General features: G+C 45.1%; 1 pseudogene; it reads right to left on the bottom strand.

Annotated features, from left to right (window-relative positions):
- Window positions 1-9609: 9609 nt before the first annotated feature.
- LOC117081590 lies at window positions 9610-10511 on the bottom strand (annotated as a pseudogene).
- Window positions 10512-21350: the final 10839 nt, after the last annotated feature.

Below are 21350 nucleotides of genomic sequence, written 5' to 3'. Positions count from 1 at the left end.
CTTTAAACTCTAAACTGGCCTTGGTCATCCCTGGGCATGGGCAAGCTAACTTTGGGGAAAATGCAGTTTGCAGTTTAAATTATAATAGCCCTTCCCCAAAACTAAAGCACCTTTGTAAAACTAATGAGGCCGGGCACAGTGGCTCACGCCTGTAATCCCAGCACTTTGGGAGGCCGAGGTGGGTGGATCACGTGAAGTCAGGCATTCAAGACCAGCCTGACCAATATGGTGAAACCCCGTCTCTACTAAAATTACAAAAATTAGCCGGGCGTGGTGATGGGCGCATGTAGTCCCAGCTACTCAGGCGGCTGAGGCAGGAGAATCACTTGAACCAGGGAGGCAGAGTTTGCAGTGAGCCGAGATAGTGCCACTGCACTCCAGCCTGGGCAATAGAGCAAGACTCCGTCTCAAAAAAAAAAAAAAACAAGAAAGATGAAAGGGGCCTAATTTTGCTAAGATGTAGGTGGAGTTGCCGGGCACGGTGGCTCAAGCCTGTAATCCCAGCACTTTGAGAGGCCGAGGCGGGCGGATCACAAGGTCAGGAGATCGAGACCATCCTGGCTAACACGGTGAAACCCCGTCTCTACTAAAAAATACAAAAAAAAAAACTAGCCGGGCGAGGTGGCGGGCGCCTGTAGTCCCAGCTACTCGGGAGGCTGAGGCAGGAGAATGGCGTGAACCCAGGAGGCGGAGCTTGCAGTGAGCTGAGATCTGGCCAGTGCACTCCAGCTTGGGTGACGGAGCGAGACTCCGTCTCAAAAAAAAAAAGGTGTAGGTGGAGTTAAATGATTAATGGCCATTGTTCCAGAGACCACAAGATTTGCAATTTCCCCTGTTACTCCTGTAAATAAATCACTATTGTAGAACCTAAAATTGGCCTTTCAAGATGTCTTTTCTGGCTTTTGCATTTATGGTCACCGAATGGCTCCACTTGGACTGGCAAGATGGACTCATGACTCAACTGGTCTTGTGGCCCCCACCCAGAAGCAGACTTGGCACACAAGGGCCGTTTTCCACAGCCCTATGATTGCACTTCCAGCCAATCAGCCTCCTGTCTGACAAACTATCCTTGAAAAACCCTCACTTCTGAGTTTTCAGGAGATTGATTTGAGTAATAATTCCATCTCCCACGTGGTGTGGCCAGCCTCATGTCAATTAAACTTTTTTTTTGAGATGGAGTCTCACTCTGTCACCCTGGCTGGAGCGCGGTGGCATGATCTCGGCTCACTGCAACCTCCACCTCCCAGGTTCAAATGGTTTTCCTGCCTCAGCCTCCTGAGTAGCTAGGACTACAGGCACGTGCCACCATGCCTGGCTTTTTTTCTTTTATTTATTTGAGACTGAGTCTCGCTCTGTCACCCAGGCTAGAGTGTAATGGCGTGATCTTGGCTTACTGCAACCTCTGCCTCCTGGGTTCAAGCGATTCTCCTGCCTCAGCCTCCCAAGTAGCTGGGATTACAGGCATATGCCATCATGCCTGGCTAATTTTTGTATTTTTGTAGAGACAGGATTTCACCATATTGGCCAGGCTGGTCTTGAACTCCTGACCTCAGGTGATCCACTTGCCTCAGCTTCCCAAATTGTTGGGATTACAAGCATGAGCCACCATGCCCGGCCTTAATTGTTTATGTTTTTGGTAGAGACGGGGTTTCACCATGTTGGCCAGGCTGGTCTTGAACTCCTGGCCTCAAGTGATCCACCTGTCTCAGCCTCCCGAAGTGTTGGGATTGCAGGTGTGAGCCACCACACCCAGCCAAACTCCTTATTGCAATGCCATGGTCTCAGTAAATTGATTTTGTCTGTGTAGTGGGTAGGAAGTGTTACCAGCAGCAAATCCAACAGGTCTACAACAAACTCGATCCTTGCCCCCTTGGAGGAAAAAATTTGGCCAAGGGGCAGAAGGCAGAGTGAGAGACCAAGGCAAGTTTTAGAGCATGAGTGAGAGTTTATTAAAGAGTTTTAGAGCAGGAACTAAAGGAAGTAAAGTACACTTGGAAGAGGGTCAAGTGGGCAACTTGAGAGATCCAAGTGTACTGTTCAGCCCTTGACTTGGGGTTTTATACACTGACATGGTTCTGAGATTTCCATTTCTCCTCGATTTTTCCTTGGAGTGGGCTGTCTGCATGCGCCATGGCCTGTCAGCACTTGGATGAGGCTGCACTTGCAGTGTGTTTACTGAAGTTAGGCACATGCTCATTTGAGGTATTTTTTCCCTTACCAGTCAAGCATTCCTAGAGGAATGTCATATACCAGTTAAACTCCGCCACTCTGCCTCTTAGTGTACATACTTGAGCCCGTTCGCCTAACTCCTGATATCTTATTTGGAAGTTGCTCATTACCAGCTTCAGGTGTTTCTATCCTTTGGGAGATGGCCCTTCTCTGGTGCCAGCTGCGAGCAATTATTATTTTAGCGAGACAGTTTAACAACCACCTGACCATCACCTGATGGTTGCCTGGGGACTTGGGGCCTTCTCCTGCCCTGTTCATGTCTGCCTGTCTACCTATTCTAACAGAAGGACCCACTGGATGATTACAATGTCTCTAAAAAAAAATCCCCACAAACTGCTATTTGTAAAATATGTAAAAGTGTACATATGTAAAGGTGAACATATGAATAGAAAATAGAAAAGGAGTCTGGGTGAGGTGGCTCACGCCTGTAATCCCGGCACTTTGGGAGGCCAAGGCAGGAGGATCACTTGAGGTCAGGAGTTCAAGATCAGCCTGGCCAACATGGTGAAACCCCGTCTCTACAAAAATACAAAAATTAACCGGGCATGATGGTGTGTGCCTGTAATCCCAGCTACTCAGGAGGCTGAGGCGGAGGTTGCAGTGAGCCGAGATCTCACCATTGCACTGCAGCCTGGGCGACAGAGTGAGACTCCGTCTCAAAAAACCAACAACAACAAAAAAGAGCTACTTGTTAAAACATTTTAAAGGATAATTGATCTTAATTGCCCACTGGAGAAAGAATATCCTCAAACAAAGCACAGTGGTGAATAGTATTTGCCTGTGTGTTCTGGTAATTTTTCACCAGCTGAGCTAGTGTAATCATCTTGCTAAGGAAAAGTTCTATAGTTCTAAGTAATCATGTTGATTTGAAATACCACTTATGCAACAAAATTGAATTGTGCATCTTTTCTTCCCCAGCAGATGGTGACATTTTATAGAATATGGAAAAATTATCCAAATGGATGAGTGAGCTATATAACTGAAATATAATTATCTCTATTTCATTTCTCATTTATCTACATCTTGAATTCATTTACAAAAAGGCATTCATCAGGAAGTAACATTTAATGACTATGCTTTCGGGGGTCATTTCTTTTTCTTTTCTTTTTCGTTTTTTTTTTTGACAGGGCCTCACTCTGTCACCCAGGCTGGAGTGCAAGAGTGCCATCATGGCTCACTGCAGCCTTGTCATCCCAGGTTCAAGCAATCTTCCCACCTCAGCCTCCTGAGTAGCTGGAACTATAGGCACGCAGCATCACACTGGGCTATTTTAAAAATTTTCTGTAGAGACAGGGTCTCACTGTCTTGCCCAGGCTGGTCTCAAACTCCTGGGCTCAAGCAATCCTCCTTCCTCAGCCTCCCAAAGTGCTGCGATTACAAGCGTGGGCCGCCATGCCCAGCAAGGGATCATTTCTATAGTTCCTTCCTAGGGAAGTTTCTCTGAACATGTAGAACGTGTTTTCAAAAAAGTAACATTTATGAAAAGAAGACTAAGAACAATTAAAAAATAACTAATACAGAAAGTAGAATTTTTCAGGCCAGGCATGTAATCCCAGCACTGTACGCCTGTAATCCCAGCACTTTGGAGGCTGAGGTGGGCAGATCACTTGAGATCAGGAGTTTGAGGCCAGCCTGGTCAACATGGTGAAACCCTATCTCTACTAAAAAAAATACAAAAATTAGCCAGGCACGGTGGCAGGTGCCTGTAATCCCAGCTACTTGGGAGACTGAGGCAGAAGAATCACTTGACCCTGGGAGGCAGAGGTTGCAGTGAGCCAAGATCGTACCACTGCACTCCGGCCTGGGTGACAGAGCAAGACTATGTCTAAAAAATAAAAAAAAAAAAAAGTAGAATTTTTCAACGTCTTCAATTCTTAGTTTGCACAGTGTTTATACTAGATATTTTCTCATCAGGTCACATCAGCCTACCTATTTACAAAAATAAAATAGTAAGGACAAAATGCTAAAGAGGGCAAATCTGTCTTTAATGTCCATCTCAGGCCAGGCGTGGTGGCTTACACCTGTAATCCCAGCACTTTGGGAGGCTGAGGTGGGAGGGTAGCTTGAGCCCAGGAGTTCAAGACCAGCCTGGACAGCATAGTGAGACCCTGTCTCTAAGAAAATGTCCACCTTTGATTTCTCTTCACTCCTTTTTTCCATGCAGGGCCTTCACTCCTCTTTTTTTCTCAAATTCCTTCTTTAGTATTATTTATTCCTTTCTTTAAGCTTCACACAGTAATTTTTGCTTCCCTACTTTCTGAGAGTACAGCATATAATTAAAATTCATTCTTAGGTATATGTAATTAGTATTCCCAGCTTAATGTGCCAATTATACCAGGGATATTTCATTCACTAGTTCAAACGGAACATCAATTGGATATCTCTCATCTTTCAGGTAGTCTTGCTGAGCTCACAGTCCATCCAGAAAGAAAAACAAATTCATAACACTAATGTAAGAGGTTTTCTTTCTTTTTGAAACAGAGTCTCACTCTGTCGCCCAGGCTGGAGTTCAGTGGTGCGATCTCAGCTCACCGCAACCTCCACCTCCTGGGTCAAGTGATTCTCCTGCCTCAGCCACCTGAGTAGCTGGGATTATAGGCACCCACCACCAAGCCTGGCTAATTATTTTGTATTTCTAGTAGAGATGGGGTTTCACCATGTTGGCCAGGCTGGTCTTGAATTCCTTACCTCAAGTGATCCACCCACCTCAGCTTCCCAAAGTGCTGGGATTACAGGCATGAGCCACCATGCCCAGCCATAAGAGATGTTTTAATGCAGGTATGTACAAGATGGAAACCTAGAAAATGAATCATTAATTCTGTTGAATGAGCTTTATATGTGAGCTTCAAATTTAAGTGAGATATGACAGACTGAAATGTGAACAAAAGGTATTTTAGGCAGAGGGAACAACTTGAGCTCAGATATAGAAGCATCAAACTGTTCAGCATTTTTGTGAAACCCAGAAAAGTCTGACTGGAACACACAGTATTAAACAGTCAGTGTGCCAACAGAATTGGGATACAGGATGGAGGAGGAAGAGAGAGGAAGCAGTGGAAAGAGACTGCAGAGGTAGATGAGAGCCAGACTGGGAAAATCCTTAGAAGGCAGGCCAAGGAATAAGAACAGCACTGTAAAAACCCTTATGAGGTGTCCTAAGGAGTGTGGACTTGATTCTGCAGGCCCCAGATAGCCTTCTTAAGAAGGTGTGGATATCGTAGAGGATGGAAGCAGAAAGACTCATTAAGAGATGATGGATCACACAAAGCTGGAGAGGAAAAGCACAATGTAGATTGATGAATGGTGGCATCTTGTTTGGGGGAGAGTTAATGACGGAGGCATATTTAAGAGATATTTGCATGGTAGACTTACGGGGCTAGGATGACTGATTGGATGTCGTGCCTGAGAAAGGGAGAGGCATGCACAAAGATGACTGCGGGGTTTCTAATTCTGGCATCTTGCTGTGTAATAATAACATTCAAAACAGAAATTCATGAGGAATAGCAAGATTTGTAGAGGGTTGTAGAAGGTTTGCTTGGGGACAAGATGAATGTGAGGTACCTGGGTTGGGGGGACATCAGGTAGAGGTGCTGAGACAGAATTGGAAACATGAGACTAACTGGAGTTCAGGAGATAAATTCAGGAGATGATTTTGTTTGGGTGGGGGAGGGACGGAGTTTTGCTCTTATCACCCAGGCTGGAGTACAATGGCGTGATCTTGGCTCACTGCAACCTCCGCCTCCCAGGTTCAAGCGATTCTCCTGCCTCAGCCTCCCAAGTAGCTGGGATTACAGGCGGGCACCACCGCACATGGCTAATTTTTGTATTTTTAGTAGAAACGGGGTTTCACCATGTTGGCCAGGCTGGTCTCGAACTTGTGACCTCAGGTGATCCATCTGCCTCGGCCCCCCAAAATGCTGAGATTACAGGCATAAGCCACTGTGCCCAGCCTGGAGATGATATTTAAGAGTGAATAATGTAAACTTGTTGGGAGAAGCCATGGGAATTGAAAATCTCAGGTGGTTGAGTACAAGAAGAGGGCGCCCAGCATGGAACCTTGGATTCCCAATATTTTAGGTTAGGTGGAGGCTATGAAGAGGATTAAGGAGGAAAAAGAAATGAAGCCATGTTTAAGTACGGAAGATGGTGAGAAACTCCTCTCACAGCACAACTTGTATACTCACGGGAGATGGAGTGGTATACAGTGATATCCTAACAATCTCTCTAGAGTAATCCTTGCCCCACTTTGACCAGAGCTTGGAAGCTTGTCCAGTCTTCACATTAGAAAGTCAACATTTTAAGAATATGAAGAAGTAAGAGTGTTATAAAAGATGCCTGACCTACACTATGTAATTAATTTTCCTTTTTCTTAAGAAAATGTTGAAATTAACAAATGTGGCTGGGGGCAGTGGTGCACGCCTGTAATCCCAGCACTTTGGGAAGCTAAGGCAGGAGGATCGCTTGAGCCCAGGAGTTCAAGACCAGCCTGGGCAACATAGTGAGACCCCCATCTCTACAAAAATAAACAAAATTATCCGGGTGTGGTGGCACATGCCTGTGGTCCCAGCTACTTGGGAGGCTGAGGTGGGAGGATTGCTTGAGCCCCAGCGATTGGGGCTGCAGTGAGCTATGATTGCCACCACTGCACTCCAGTCTGGGAGTCAGAATGAGTACCCATCTCTAATATTATACATATACCCTAAAACTAAGTTCTATTACAATTTATGTTTTCCTTCTCATAAAATAAATTATACATATTATCACAAGGAAGAAAAATGTGTAAAATTAGAAAAAATTCCCGTGAGAAGCCACTCTTTGCCCAGAAAATATGTTTATTTATTGATTTATGTTTTTATTAGAAAACTCAAAAGGATCTGGTAAGTGTCCTGCCACTGGATTTCAACAGGAAATCACCATTTCTGCCCTCTGGGAGATAGTAAAAAAGATTGGAATACCTCCTCCTTTGAAGAGGTCAGGAAGTGTGGTAGATGCTGTCCAGATTCTCCTTCTGGAATGAAGGAAGTGTTCTCCAGCTGCTGGGAGCGGTGCCCACAGAAAACCCTTAGCTGTCAGCAACGTCAGTGATTGCCTTGGCTAAAAAGAGCGGCCTCACCCAAAGTTGCATCCTTCTAGGGGTCAGCCTGCATCTAATAGCTGAAAAACAGGGGTCCCAGCCCTCTCCCCTCAACAAGAGACAACTCCTAATAACCACCTCAACTTCAAAGATCACCATGTGGTAGACCAAGAGAGACAATGTTGGGCTTGTGCTGCCACCTGACTTCCCCCTCTGCCCAATCCTATATCCTTCCCTTCCCTTCAATAGATACTGATCCCAAGGGCCCTCTCTAATAAATCTCCTGGGTACAGAGTTTGAAAGCAGCCTGGCCAACATGGTGAAACCCCATCGCTACTGAAAATACAAAAATTAGCCAGGTGTGGTGGTGGTTACCTGTAATCCCAGCTACTTGGGAGGCTGAGGCAGGAGAATCGCTTGAGCCTGGGAGGCAGAGGTTGCAGTGAGTAGAGATCGTGCCACTCCACTCCAGCCTGGGTGACAGAGCAAGACTCCGTTTCAAAACAAAACAAAACAAAAAAATCTCCTAGGTGCTAATCTTCATCTCAGAGTCTGCCTCCCAGAGAACTCAACCTATAATGTGGGTGAAATCACAGAGCTTGGACAAGGCTTGCAGGCAAACCCTGTATCCACCTTTTCATCCATTAGAGCTCAGAAGCTCAAGGCAGCTTGGGCATTGGAAGTAGAGCCATGATTACCTGGGGTTTATTTTATTTTATTTTAAAATTTATCTTCAGTAAATTTCATTCTTTTTGGTGTATAGTTCTATGAATTTTGATAAACTCACCAAGCCATGTAACTACTACCACAGTCAAGATGCAGAAGAATTCTAATTCCCCCCAAAGAACTACCTAATGCTGTCCCATTATGGTTGATTCCTCTACTCTGTGCTTAATCCCTGGAAAGAACTAATCTGTTCTCTGTCAATATACTTATGCATATTCCAGAATGTCATATAAATGGGATAATACAGAATGTAGACTTTTGAGCCAGCTTCTTTCTCAGAGAATAAAGTATTTGAGATTCAGCCACGTCATTGTCTGTATCAATAGTCTGTTCCTTTTTATTGCTGAGTAGCATTCCATTGTATGGTTGATCACAATTTGTTTCTCCATTCACCAGTTGCTTCCAATTTTTAGCAATTATGACTAAAGCTGCTATCAACATTTGCATATAGGATTTTGTGTGAACATAAGTTTTCATTTCTTTTAAGGAAATATGTAGGCATGGAATTCGTGAAACATGTGGTAAGTATATTTTTAACTTTATTTTAAAAACCTGCCAAACTGTTTTTCCAAAGTGGCTGAACCATTTTTGCATTCCCACTAGCAATGTATGAATGTTCCAGTTGTTCTACAGCCTGGCCAGCATTGGTATTGTCAGTTTTTTTAAGCCATTGCAATAGGTGCATCAGTAGTATTTCATTGTGGCTTTAATTTGCATTTTACTGTTGATGTTGAGCAGCTTGTTCATTTCCTTATAGACATCTGCATATCTTCTTTGGTGAAAAGGCTGTTCAAATATTTTGCCCATTTTTTGTGTATGTTTATCACAAAACTAATTTTATTATATTTTTCCCAGTTAGATTTATTTGCTAAATGTCTTCACTGCCCTGGTGACTTCTGGTTCTTATTTTCTTGACACACACAATGTCCTCAGCCTTTTTTTTTTTTTTTTTTTTTGAGACGGAGTCTTGCTCTGTTGCCCAGGCTGGAGTGTAGTGGCGTGATCTTGGCTCACTGCAAGCTCCACCTCCTGGGTTCACGCCATTCTCCTGCCTCAGCCTCTCAAGTAACTGGGACACAGGCGCCCGCCACCATGCCCAGCTAATTTTTTGTATTTTTAGTAGAGACGCAGTTTCACCATGTTAGCCAGGATGGTCTCGATCTCCTGACCTCGTGATCCGCCTGCCTCAGCCTCCCAAAGTGCTGGGATTACAGGCATGAGCCACTGCGCCCAGCCCTCAGTCTTCTTTGGATTTTCTGCACGCCTCTTGACATTCCACGTTACTCTGTGCAGATTCACTCTCCAAAGTGCTCGCTGCAGACTGGCTTTTCATCTTTCTTGATCTCAAACACATGTCTGAATTTCCTGTTTCTCTTTTCCCTTCCTGATTCTACATGAGAACCCCCCGCTACTCTTCTGCCCTCTGCTCTCCTCTGCCACTTTAGGCTGGGAGCTTTCTTTCTAACAGACCTCAAGCACCTTTTGTTTTCACTGACGTTGCCCCTAGGTATAGGTTTCTGGGCTCCATCATCTGGATTTTGAATGTCCATGTCTTGATAGATCTTCATGGGCTTCTTTTCATTTCAGTTTATTTGAATTCTTTCTGCTAATACAATTACCTCAGTTATTTGCTGTTCTACATCAGTCTTATTTTGGCGTCTGGAGCACAGGGACATTCCCTTATTTTCAGGGACTGAGTTTTGTAATTCGTATTACTCTGTTGGTTTTCATGTTATTGCTGTTCAGATCTTCTGCAGGTTCAATTCTTTTTGCAGAAGTCCTCAGACTTCTCTTCATGATGACCAAGGGTGATTTGCCTCTCACCCTGGGAGCAACCCTCTGCTTCTTGCTGGCTGGCAGCTCCTCTATGATTTCCTCTGGTGCAGGCATGCAGTGCGGCCTCTTGGTTCCTGTGATACTTCCATCTTTTCCATATCCCCTCTTGAAGGGCAGTGAGGGCAGGGAAGTGTTGCTTTTGCTTTGTGATTTTACAGGGTCTCTGGTGCCTACCAGGTCTCCCACGGGTTCTACTTTAGGGGCCTGAAGAACTCTTCTGGATATTTTTAGAGGTTTTCCACTATCAGGTGCTGGCTTTGGAGTGCTTGTAAAGCTATCAGCACCATTTGCAAGTTCCTCAGTGTGGCCTGGTGTTTGCGAGAGCTCTTGGAAGCTGGCCAGATCTTCCAGGGTTGGGCCTTTTCCTTAGGCACTCTTGGCCATCTGCTGCCAGTTACATTTTCTGGGTTCAGCTTCTGCTTTGCAGGTTGCTTAAATGCTTTCATGCCTTTGCCCTCACCTGCTGGTTCTTTGTTGATGTGCGTGGTCTCCCCTGATGTTTGTGTGAGTGTGTGCCAACTGCTAACAGCTCTTCTTTCACTTCTACTTTCTGGCGACAAGCCCTGGGCCATCTCTTTGAACTTGTTGCAGTGTCTACTAGTTGTGGTGGTGATTTGTAGGGTATTTTGGTGGTTTTGTCATGAGTCATTGATTCTTCAGTATAACCTGGTACTGGGTCTTTGAAGCCGGCCAGGTCTTCTAGGGCTTGGGCCTTTTCCCTGGGTGCTCTTGGCCATCTCCTGCTGCCAGTTACACTTGCTGCCGGAGCCAGTGTCTGCTTTGCAGATTTCTTATATGCTTTGATGCCTTTATCTTCACCTACTGGTTCTTTGTCTGCTTCCACGGTTTCTTGCCCATTTTTATATTGGATTGTTTGTTTCCTCATTGTTTCGAGAGCTCGCTGTATATTCTGGATACAAGTCCTTTGTTAGATATGTTATTTATAAATATTTTCTCCCAGTGTATTGTATTTTCATCCTCTTAACATCTTTTGCTGAGCAACGGTTCATAATTTTCATGAAGTCCAACTTATCAAATTTTTCTGTTACGGATAGTGCTTTTGGTGTCATATCTAAGAATTATTGGCCTAACTCCAGAAAACAAAGACTTTCTTCTATGTTTTCTTCTAAAAGTTATACATCTTACATTTAGGTCTATGAATGATTTTTTTTTTTTTTTTTTTTTAGACAGGGTGTCGCTCTGTCACCCAGGCTGGAGTGCAGTGGTGTGATCACTGCGGACTGCAACCTCCCCCTCCCAGGCTCAAGCCACCCTCCCACCTCAACCTCCCAAGTAGCTCCCAGGCATGTGCCACCATGCCCGGCTAATTTTTTTTTTAATTTTATTTTTTGTAGAGATAGAGTTTCACCATGTTGCCCAGACTGGCCTCAAACTCCTGGATTCAAGCAATCCACCTGCCTTGGCCTCCCAAAGTGCTGGGATTACAGGTATGAGCCACCAGGCCCAGCCAGGTCTATGATTGATTTTAAGTGAATTTTTGTAAAAAGTATGGGCAAATTTCTGCACTCTCTATTCTATTACATTGACCTATGTATCCATCCTTGCACCAATACCACACTGTCTTGATTACTGTGGCTTTATAGTAAGTCTCAAATTTAAGTAGCATGAATCTTCCAATTTTGTTCTTATTTTTAAAAACTGTTTTGAATATTCTAATTTCTTTGCCTCGCCATGTAAATTTTAGAGTCACCATGCTGATATCTACAAAGAATCCTGCTGGGATTGGGACTGCAATTGTGTTGAATCTATAGATAAATTTTTAGAGTATTGACATCTTAACAATCCATGAACACAGTGCTCCAGACATTTCTAAATCTCCATATATTTAACTCTCTTTTATTTCCTTCATCATTGTTTTGTAGTTTTCAACACATAGATCTAGGACATATTTGTTAAATTTACACCTAAGTATTTCATTCTTTGGTATTATTTCTATTTTCTTTTCTTTTCTTTTATTTTTAGATTGAGTCTCGCTCTCTTGCCTAGGCTGGAGTGCGGTGGCACGACCTCAGCTCACTGCAACCTCTGCTTCCTGGATTTAAGCGTTCTTGTGCCTCAGCCTCCGGAGTAGCTGGGATTACAGGCGCCTGCCACCACGCCCGGTTAATTTTTGTATTTTTAGTAGAGACAGGGTTTCACCATGTTGCCCAGGTCTCGAATTCCTGACCGCAAGTAATCAGTTGCCTTGCCTCCCAAAGTGTTGGGATTACAGGCGTGAGCCGCTGCACCTGGCCTTCTTTGGTATTATTGTAAATAGTGCTTGTGGTGAGAAGGATAATGGCCCCTAAAGATATCCATGTCCTGATCCTTGGAACCTCTGTTTATGTTATCTTACATGATGTACTGGGCTGAATGGTGGCTTTCACAGATAGGTCAAGTCAATATCATGGAGATGTCAATTCTCCTTCCCATGTTATGTTATAAACTCACCAACTCTCAGTAAGAATACCAATAAGCTTTTATTCTGGACCTAAACAAGTTGATACTAAAGTTCATATGAAAAAATAAATATGCAAGAATAGCTACATGGTCTAAGTTTCTTGAACCCATCATGTTCCATTTCCACTTCATTCAATCAGGTCCTTCTCCACCTTCAGATCTCTGCTCAAGCATCCCCTGTGGGAAGTCTTTACTCCTCCTCCTCCTCCACACACACACACACAGAGAGAGAGAGACAGAGAGAAGACAGAGAGAGAGATGGAGTGAGAGAGAGAGAGAGACAGAGACAGAGAGAGAGTTTGTGGGTGGGCAGATTTTTGAGTCTCGCTCTGTTGCCCAGTCTGGAGTGTGGTGGCACAATCTCGGCTCACTGCAACCTCCACCTCCCAGGTTGAAGCAGTTCTCCTGCCTCAGCCTCCCAAGTAGTTGGGACTATAGGTGCTCGCTACCACACCTGGCTAATTTGTATTTTTTAGTAGAGACAGGGTTTCACCATCTTGGCCAGGCTGGTCTTGAACTCCTGACCTCAAGTGATCTACCCGCCTCGGCCTCCCAAAGTGCTGGGATTATAGGTGTGAACCACTGCGCCCAGCCCTGGGGCAGACCTTTATGTTATACATTCTCACAGAACTGGGTTCCTCTCCTTCAAGCACTTGGTTCAGTTTGGGGTTATTCACACATGAGGAGATTGATATAGTTAAAGTTGGTCTCCTCTCTTAGGCTGGAAAGGAAAACAGGGTCAGGGACTGTTTTGCTCATTGTGTACCTCCTCTGCCCAGCACAACTCCAGATACATGATTGCACTTGATACATCTTTTTGAATAAATATTTGAATACATAAGAAAAAGTCTGGTCTCTAGGTCCATTGTTTTGAAAGTAGTAAAGATGTGATTTTAGCACCCCTGTTGATAATGTTGGAAACCTGATGAAAAACAGAAAAGGAGATTGTAGAGGTAGATTAGAGCCAGACTGTGAAAATCCTTAGAAGGCATGCTGGCCAGGACCAGTGGCTCACACCTGTAATCCCCACGCTTTGAGAGGCCAAGGCAGGAGAAGCGCTTGAGCTTAGGAGTTTGAGACCAGCCTGGGCAACATAGTGAGACCTCATCTCCATAAAATATTAAAAAATTAGCCAGGCCTGATGACACACACCTGTGGTCTCAGCTACTCAGGAGGCTGAGGTGAGAAGATCCTTTGAGCCTGGGAGGTCGAGGCTTTAGTGAGCCATGATCACACCCCTGCACTCCAGCCTGGGTGACAGAGCAAGATCCTGTCAGAGAGAGAGAGCGAGAGAGCGAGAGAGAGAGAATAGCAGAATAAACGAATCAAAAGAAATCCGTTTTTTCTTTTTCTCAGTCTAAAATCCGAGTCTTATTTTTTTCTCAGCCAAGCAGACAGATTCTGCCTTCCCAATCTATATCCATCTTTTTCTTTCCAAATGCCATCTATTTCAAATTCTCTGCTCTTTCTTTCTGTCCCAATAGGTCTTCCTCTCTCAATCCCAATCCATGGGATCCCAGTAAGACTATTTTTGGAAAGTCATATCTGCTAACGTTACTTACTCCCTCAACACAAATCATCAGTAGTTTGCTATCAAAGCTCAAATGTAAAAGTGCTTCTTCCCAGCAGTCAATCAGACAACAAATGCTTATTGAATACCTACTGTGTGCTTGACACCATGATAAGGTCTGGCATTCAAGACCTCTAACAACATAATTTTCAAACCTTAATGATTAGCATCATTATCCAAAGACCAATTGGAAGCCAAGACAGATTCTGAGCAGAGAAATGGCATGACTAAAATATATCACTGATTAAAAATTAGGCCAGGTGCAGTGGCTCACGCCTCTAATCTCAACACTTTGGGAGGTTGAAGCAGGCAGACCACTTGAGCCCAGGAGTTCAAGACCAGCCTGGGCAACATGGTGAAATCCCATATCTACAAAAAAAAGTAGCCAGGCGTGGTGGTGCATGCCTGTAATCACAGCTACTCAGGAGGCTGAGGAGAGGGGATCACTTGAGCCTGAGAGGCAGAGGTTTCAGTGAGCTAAGATCACACCACTGCACTCCATGCTTGGCAACAGAGTGAGTCCCAGTCTCAAAAAAAAAAAAAAAATTAAAAAAAATTAAAAGAGGGCAAAATAGAAACAGAGACTGGCTAGGCAGTTTTTACAGTGTTCTAGGGGACAGTTGGTCCTCTGAGCTAGGGTAGTAGCAATGGCAATGAAGATAAGTGAATGATTTGAAAGGACATTCAGGAGGTAAAACCAACCTGACTTGATGATAGATTGGATTGAAAAAGAAGGACTGAGGAAAAGGGAGATACTCAGAACGGCTCCTAAGTTTCTGACTGCATAATAGAATAGATGGTTTTGTCATTCACATATTAAAATTGATATGACATTGAGGCAACCAAGAGGGATTGTCAAGTGGGCAACTGGATTTTTAGGTGTGGAGCCCCAAGGAGAGGCCTGGGCTGGAAATGTCAATTTGGAGCCACTGAAGAGATCATAGAGTGAAAAGGAAGAGGGCCTGGGGAATCAGCTTCCCACAGCAGCAACAATGGTACCGACTCATAAGACTTAAAGCTTACTCTATGGGATGCACTGCTCTGGGATTATACACACACACACACACCCCACACCCAGTCATGCATTGTTTAATGAAGGGGATGCATTCCAAGGAATGCGTTGTTAGGTGATTTCATCATTGTGCAAACATCATAAAGTGTACTTACACAAACTTAGATGGGATAGCCTATTACACACCTAGGCTGTATGTACAGCATGCTACTGTACTGAATACTGTAGACAGTTGTAACATGAGATGGTATTTGTGCATCTAAACATATCATCTAAACATAGAAAAGGTACAATAAAAATAAGGTATTAGAATCTTATGGGACCTCCCTTGTATATGCAGCTCATCATTGACAAAACATCAGGTGGCACATGACTGCATATATATATATATATGACTGAATTCTTACAACAACCCTGAAGGATAGGGCAGGATAGGTACTACTAGAACTAAGGTTTGATAAATGAGGCACAGAGAGGTTAACTTACTTGCCCAAGGCCATAGAGCTGGAAGTGGTGGAGCTGGCCTATGAACTTGGGTTGCCTCACTCCAAAGGATATCAACTTGGTGGCCTCACTCCAAAGGTCAGTCTCCCAAATGCTATGCTCCGAAGGTGCAGCTGTGAACTAGGAGGAGAACAGTTCACATGTGATGACACAGAAGTTAGCAGAAGAGATGGTTTGAAGGTGGCAGCTGTCAACAGTGTTAAATGTTATTGATACATATGTACACTTAACAATGTGTCAGTTAAAAATGTTATTGAAAGGTCAAGTAAGGTGAGCCATGAAAGTGTCCTGGATTCAGTAACATGGCACCAGGCATGGTGGCTCACATTTGTTATCCCAGCACTTTGAGAGGCCAACGTAGGAGGATTACTTGAGCCCAGGAGTTGGAGACCAGCCTGGAATACATAGGAAGACCCTGTATCTACACAAATTAAAAATAAAAAAGTTAGCTGGGAGTGGTGGTGTGAGTCTGTGATCCTAGCTAAACTCAATTAAAAAAAAAAAAACCCATGGAAGCCATTGATAAGCTTCGAAAGAGCTGATGATGTGGCAATATGGGGGTAGAACTCAGATTGGAGTGTGCTGAGGATTGTTCCCAGACCAAACTGAGGGTCTCAGCCCGATTACAAGATGCAGGTGAACTGGAAAAGAAGAGAGTTTTTATTTCTGTAACTGGGTATAGGGAGAAAGCCTGGAAGTTATCACCAGACCAACTCAAAATTACAAAGTTTTCCAGAGCTTACATACCTCCTAAGCTATATGTCTATGTGTAAGTGTGCATTCATCTAAAGACATAGGTGATTAACTTCTAATCTATAATTAAGATCTGAGTCCTGAAGACCTTCCTCTGGAGCCTCAGTAAATGCACTTAATCCAAATGGATCCAGGTGCTAGGGTGATTACCCTTATCTTATCTCCTGCTAAATCATGGAGGTTTGGGGAGTTCCTTCAGACCCCTAATAAAACATGTTTAATCTTTTAAAATTTTATTTTATTTTTTTGAGACACAGTCTCACTCTGTTGCCCAGGCTGGAGTGCAGTGGCTCAATCTCGGCTCACTGCAACCTCCGCCTTCCGGGTTCAAGTGATTCTCCTGCCTCAGCCTCCCAAGTAGCTGGGATTACAGGTGCATGCCATGCCCAGCTAATTTTTGTATTTTTAGTACAGACGGGTTTTCACCATGTTGGTCAAGCTGGTCTCGAACTCCTAACCTCAAGTGATCTGCCTGCCTCGGCCTCCCAAAGTGCTGGGATTACAGGCATGAACCACTGTGCCCAGAGAAACTTGTTTAATGTTAAATGGGTCCTGTTAAGAACTCCTTCCTTCTCTCATCACGCTTCAAGGCCCAGGAAAGACCTAGGCAAAACTCTTGGTGTGTTTTGTTACCTTCCAGCCTTTGTATCAGGGCACTGGCTCTCTCAGCTTTTAATAGTTACCTTAACCACTCAGTCAGTGCTGAACCAGTTGTTAGGGGGGCCTGCCTGTTCAGCCGTTAGGGAGACCTGGCCTATCACAGAATGAGTAGGAGATGAGAGCACGGAGAGAACTAGTATAGACAGCTCTACTAAGAAGTTGGGCTGTGAGGAGTGGGCAGAGAAACCAGTGGCAACAGGACAAGGGTAGGAGAAGGGCAGGGTGAGGGTGCCTGGCAGAAAGATGCAAGAGCAGGCTGGAATCTGACCAGGTTCTGCCTTCAAGCTGTGAACCTTGGACTGGGGCTGTGGCCTGAAGGAAGGGGTACTTATTTAAATGGGGTCAGCCCCCTTGCAATTCATCTGTCTGGAGGGGGCACCTTCTGATTCCCACGGGGGTACTGTATGTGTTAGCAGCAGCTATGCTAAAGGAGGATGGAAATCAATGGGAGTTTAAAGACAGAGGAAGAAACAGAGAAAGAGACCAAACTGTTTAATTTTCACATCAGTGGAAAGAATCTGGTTGAGAGGGTATAGTTGAATAGGGAGGAGAAATGGTGATTGATAGGAGGGACCAGGGCCTACTCTATTGTACCACTCTATTGTGAAAAACGGATAGCAGATCTAGTAACTTAGGAGTGATAGAAATCACTTAATAGAAACCAACTTTTATTCAGATTGAGTTTTCCTTCTGCTAGGATGACAGATCACTGATTGACCTTATTAATTCCTAGGGTTCCTCTACTCCCAAGGTTGTACTCTTGATCTGGGGTCTTAGAATCATTGGGTTTTGGCGCACCTAGTTGCCCTGAAATGTCTCCGTCACTGTCACTTGACCCTTCTGCTGCTTCCAAGCTGTGCCTGGGGCCCAGGAAGGTTTAGCACAGTGCCCCTGATCATCTCTGTCAAGCTGAACTATGTGGCCACTTCTCTTTGACTCTTGCTCTGCCCTGACACATCGCCAGGAAGGAGTTCAGGTGCTCTGGGCTGCAGGATCCATAGACTTCTCTCTCCCTTTGCCCACCCCTCCTAGCCTAGGGAAAATGTCTCAGCGGGGTTGGGGGCACTAGAGTGCTGCTGCTCTTTCCTTTGCCTCTCCAAAACATTTCGTCTAAGCCCTCACACGTTCCTTATATCAGCTAGCTTTTACTACATAACAAACCTCTAAAACTTACATCTATTATTTCTCACAATTTGGTGGGTCAGCTCAGTTAGGGCAGGTAGGTGTAGCATCTTTCTACTCTAAGTGTGGTCCTCAGACCAGGAGCATCAGAAGCACCCAGGAGCTTATGAGAAATGTGGTCTCAGGACCCAGTGCAGTGGCTCAAGCTTGTAATCCCAGCAATTTGGGAGGATGAGGCAAGAGGATTGCTTGAGGCCAGGCGTCCAAGACCAGCCTGGGCAACATAGCAAGACCCTACAATTTTTTTTTGTTTTTTGAGATGGAGTCTCGCTCTGTCACCCAGACTGGAGTGCAGTGGCCCGATCTCGGCTCACTGCAAGCTCCGCCTCCCGGGTTCACGCCATTCTCCTGCCTCAGCCTCCCGAGTAGCTGGGACTACAGGCGCCTGCCACCAGGCCCGGCTAATTTTTTTTCATATTTTTAGTAGAGATGGGGTTTCACTGTGTTAGCCAGGATGGCCTCGATCTCCTGACCTCGTGATCTGCCCATCTCGGCCTCCCAAAGTGCTGGGATTACAGGCATGAGGCACCGTGCCTGGCCTACAATTTTTTTTTTTTTTTGAGATGAAGTCTCACTCTGTCACCCAGGCTGGAGTGCAGTGGTGCGATCTCGGTTCATTGCAACCTCCGCCTCCTGGGTTCAAGCAATTCTCCTGCCTCAGCCTCCCAAGTAGCCGGGACTACAGGTGTGTGCCACCATGCCTGGCTAATTTTTGTATTTTTAGTAGAGATGGGGTTTCACCATATTGGCCAGGCTGGTCTCCAACTCCTGACCTCGTGATCCGCCTGCCTCGGCCTCCCAAAGTGTTGGGATTACAGGCGTGAGCCACTGCGCCCAGCCTAAAAAAAAAAATTTTTTTTTAATTAGCCAGGCATGAGAAAGATTGCTTGAACCCAGGAAGTTGAAGCTGCAGTGAGCTATGATCACGCCACTGCACTCCAGCCTGGGTGACAGAGAGAGAGGAGGAGGAGGAGGAGGGGGAGGGGAAGGGGGAGGAAGAAGAAGGAAATGTAGTCTTTCTGGCCCTACCCTAGGTGTAATGAATCATTTTCTGCTTTTTTTTTTTTTTTTTGAGATGAGGTCTCACTCTGTCACCCAGGCTCACTACAACCTCCACCTCCTGGGCTCAAGTGATCCTCTCGCCTCAGCCTCCCAAGTAGTTGGGACTACAGGTGCACGCCACCATGCTCAGTTAATTTTTTTTGTATTTTTGGTAGAGACGGGGTTTCACCATGTTGCCCAAGCTGGTCTCGAACTCCTGGGTTCAGGATATTCACCCGCCTCAGCCTCCCAAAGCATTGGGATTACAGGTGTGAACCACTGGGCCCGGCCCACTTTCTGCATTTTGACAGGAGCCTTCAAGCATTCAAGTTTGAGAAGTACTGGTCGAGGATCTCCTTTCTCACCTGTCTGGCAATCAGCAGGCTTGCTTGTCTGGGGGGAAGGGGACCTCAGCTGGGAGGGCTTATTTTCCGAGCCATGTTGCTAACTCAGGCTTCTTCACGAGCCGATCTCAGGGTTCCAGAGAGCAGGATGAGGGCAATTCCTACAGCAGGAGCATTTTTCAGACCTCTGCTGTGTCATGTTTGCTACTGTCCCACAAGCCAATGCAAGCCATATGGTCATCCCAGAGTCAGTATGGGAAGTCATTGCCCAAGAGCAAAACAGAGGAGGGGAATACTTAGTGGTTATTTAAAAAACCTATCACATTTTCTGCTACAGGAGTTGAGGCTTTTGGGGAATACAAACGGGAAAACAAACAAACACCAGCAACTATTTGCATTCTGCCCAGCCACACCTCTCCCCTCACACCAGCACAGAGCCACTTACTTGCTTAAAAGATGACAGGAGGCCGGGCACAGTAATTTAGGCCTGTAATCTCAGCACAAGGCCGAAGTGGGAGGAACACTTGAGCCCATGAGTTCGAGACCAGCCTGGGCAACATAGAGACGCCAGTCTCTACGAAAAACAAACAAACAAACAAAATTAGCTGGGTGTCCACATGCCTGTGGTCTCAGCTGCTTGGGAGGCTGAGGTAGGAAAATCGCTTGGACTTGAGAGGTTGAGGCTGCAGTGAGCGGTGATAGTGCCACTGCACTCCAGCCTTGGTGACAGAGCCAGATCCTGTCTCAAAATAAAACTTTTAAAAAAGCCAGTGAGGGCCGGGCGCAGTGGTTCACACCTGTAATCCCAGCACTTTGGGAGGCCGAGGCAGGCGGATCACGAGGTCAGGCGATCGAAACCATCCTGGCTAACACGGTGAAACCCCGTCTCTACTAAAAATACAAAAAATTAGCCAGGTGTGGTGGCGGGCGCCTGTAGTCCCAGCTACTCAGGAGGCTGAGGCAGGGTAATGGAGTGAACCTGGGAGGCGGAGCTTGCATGAGCCAAGATCGCACCACTGTGCTCCAGCCTGGGAGACAGCGAGACTCTGTCTCAAAAAAAAAAAAACAAAAAAAAACAAAAAAAAAACACCAATCCAGAGAGGAGGGAAAAGTGAAAACAGAAGGGAAAGTTGTATATTAATATTGTAAAATCATATCCTTGCTACAAAGGAGATGTGTACAGAGGTCAATGCATATGAGTTTGATAGTGGAAAAGTGAGAGATTGTCTAACATGGTTTCTTTATGAAGTAGGAGGTAAGTGCTGAGAAGTGGTGGGTGGGGGAAGAGGGGTATCAGAAGTCTGAGGAGACTAGAGAAGGTTTGAAATCAACATCATGGAACTTGAGACTGGGAAGCGACATGAAGAACACAAGATTTCAGCATCCATTTGAGGTTGATGATTATGAAGTTATCTTGATGCCAATCTGTTCTGTGGGCTCCCAAAGTGCTGAGGTTACAGGCGTGAGCCACTGTGCCCGGCTCACACCTGTGGGGAAATATTTTGCAATGTGTTTTGCAGGCACAGAGAAAGCCAAAAGCAGGGTTTGGGGGATTTTGCTAGATGAGTAATGAAAAGGCAGAGGGCACGTGAGCTTAGCTTATTGGAGGGAGTGTTATTAAAATAATAGTATGGCATCTTTCAGCTGAATATGAAAAATTGAGAAGAAATTGGGGGTGGAGGTCAAAGAGTGGCGGTTGGAGAATAGGGAAGATTTGAACAACTGGCTGGAAGAAGAGGGGAATTGTGGAAAGAAAACGAAATACTTGAGTCAGTGATTTCACAGGTGGAGTAACTTCCGTGATGAAAAAGACCAGCGGAGAGCGTTGCAGATGTTCTCACTCTTCCAATCTGAACACCTTCCCCTGGTGGAGATGAGTAGATATGCTTTCTATGTTTTGTTAACTTTACAACACCTTCCCCAAGCTGGTGAAAGCTCTCACTTCCTTATTCATTGGCCTGA

The sequence above is a fragment of the Trachypithecus francoisi genome, unplaced genomic scaffold (assembly GCF_009764315.1).
Source record: "Trachypithecus francoisi isolate TF-2019V2 unplaced genomic scaffold, Tfra_2.0 Contig00245, whole genome shotgun sequence".
In the NCBI taxonomy this organism is placed as follows: domain Eukaryota; kingdom Metazoa; phylum Chordata; class Mammalia; order Primates; family Cercopithecidae; genus Trachypithecus; species Trachypithecus francoisi.
The sequence above is the reverse complement of the archived record's forward strand: the minus strand, read 5'-3'. Positions and strand labels throughout refer to the sequence as shown.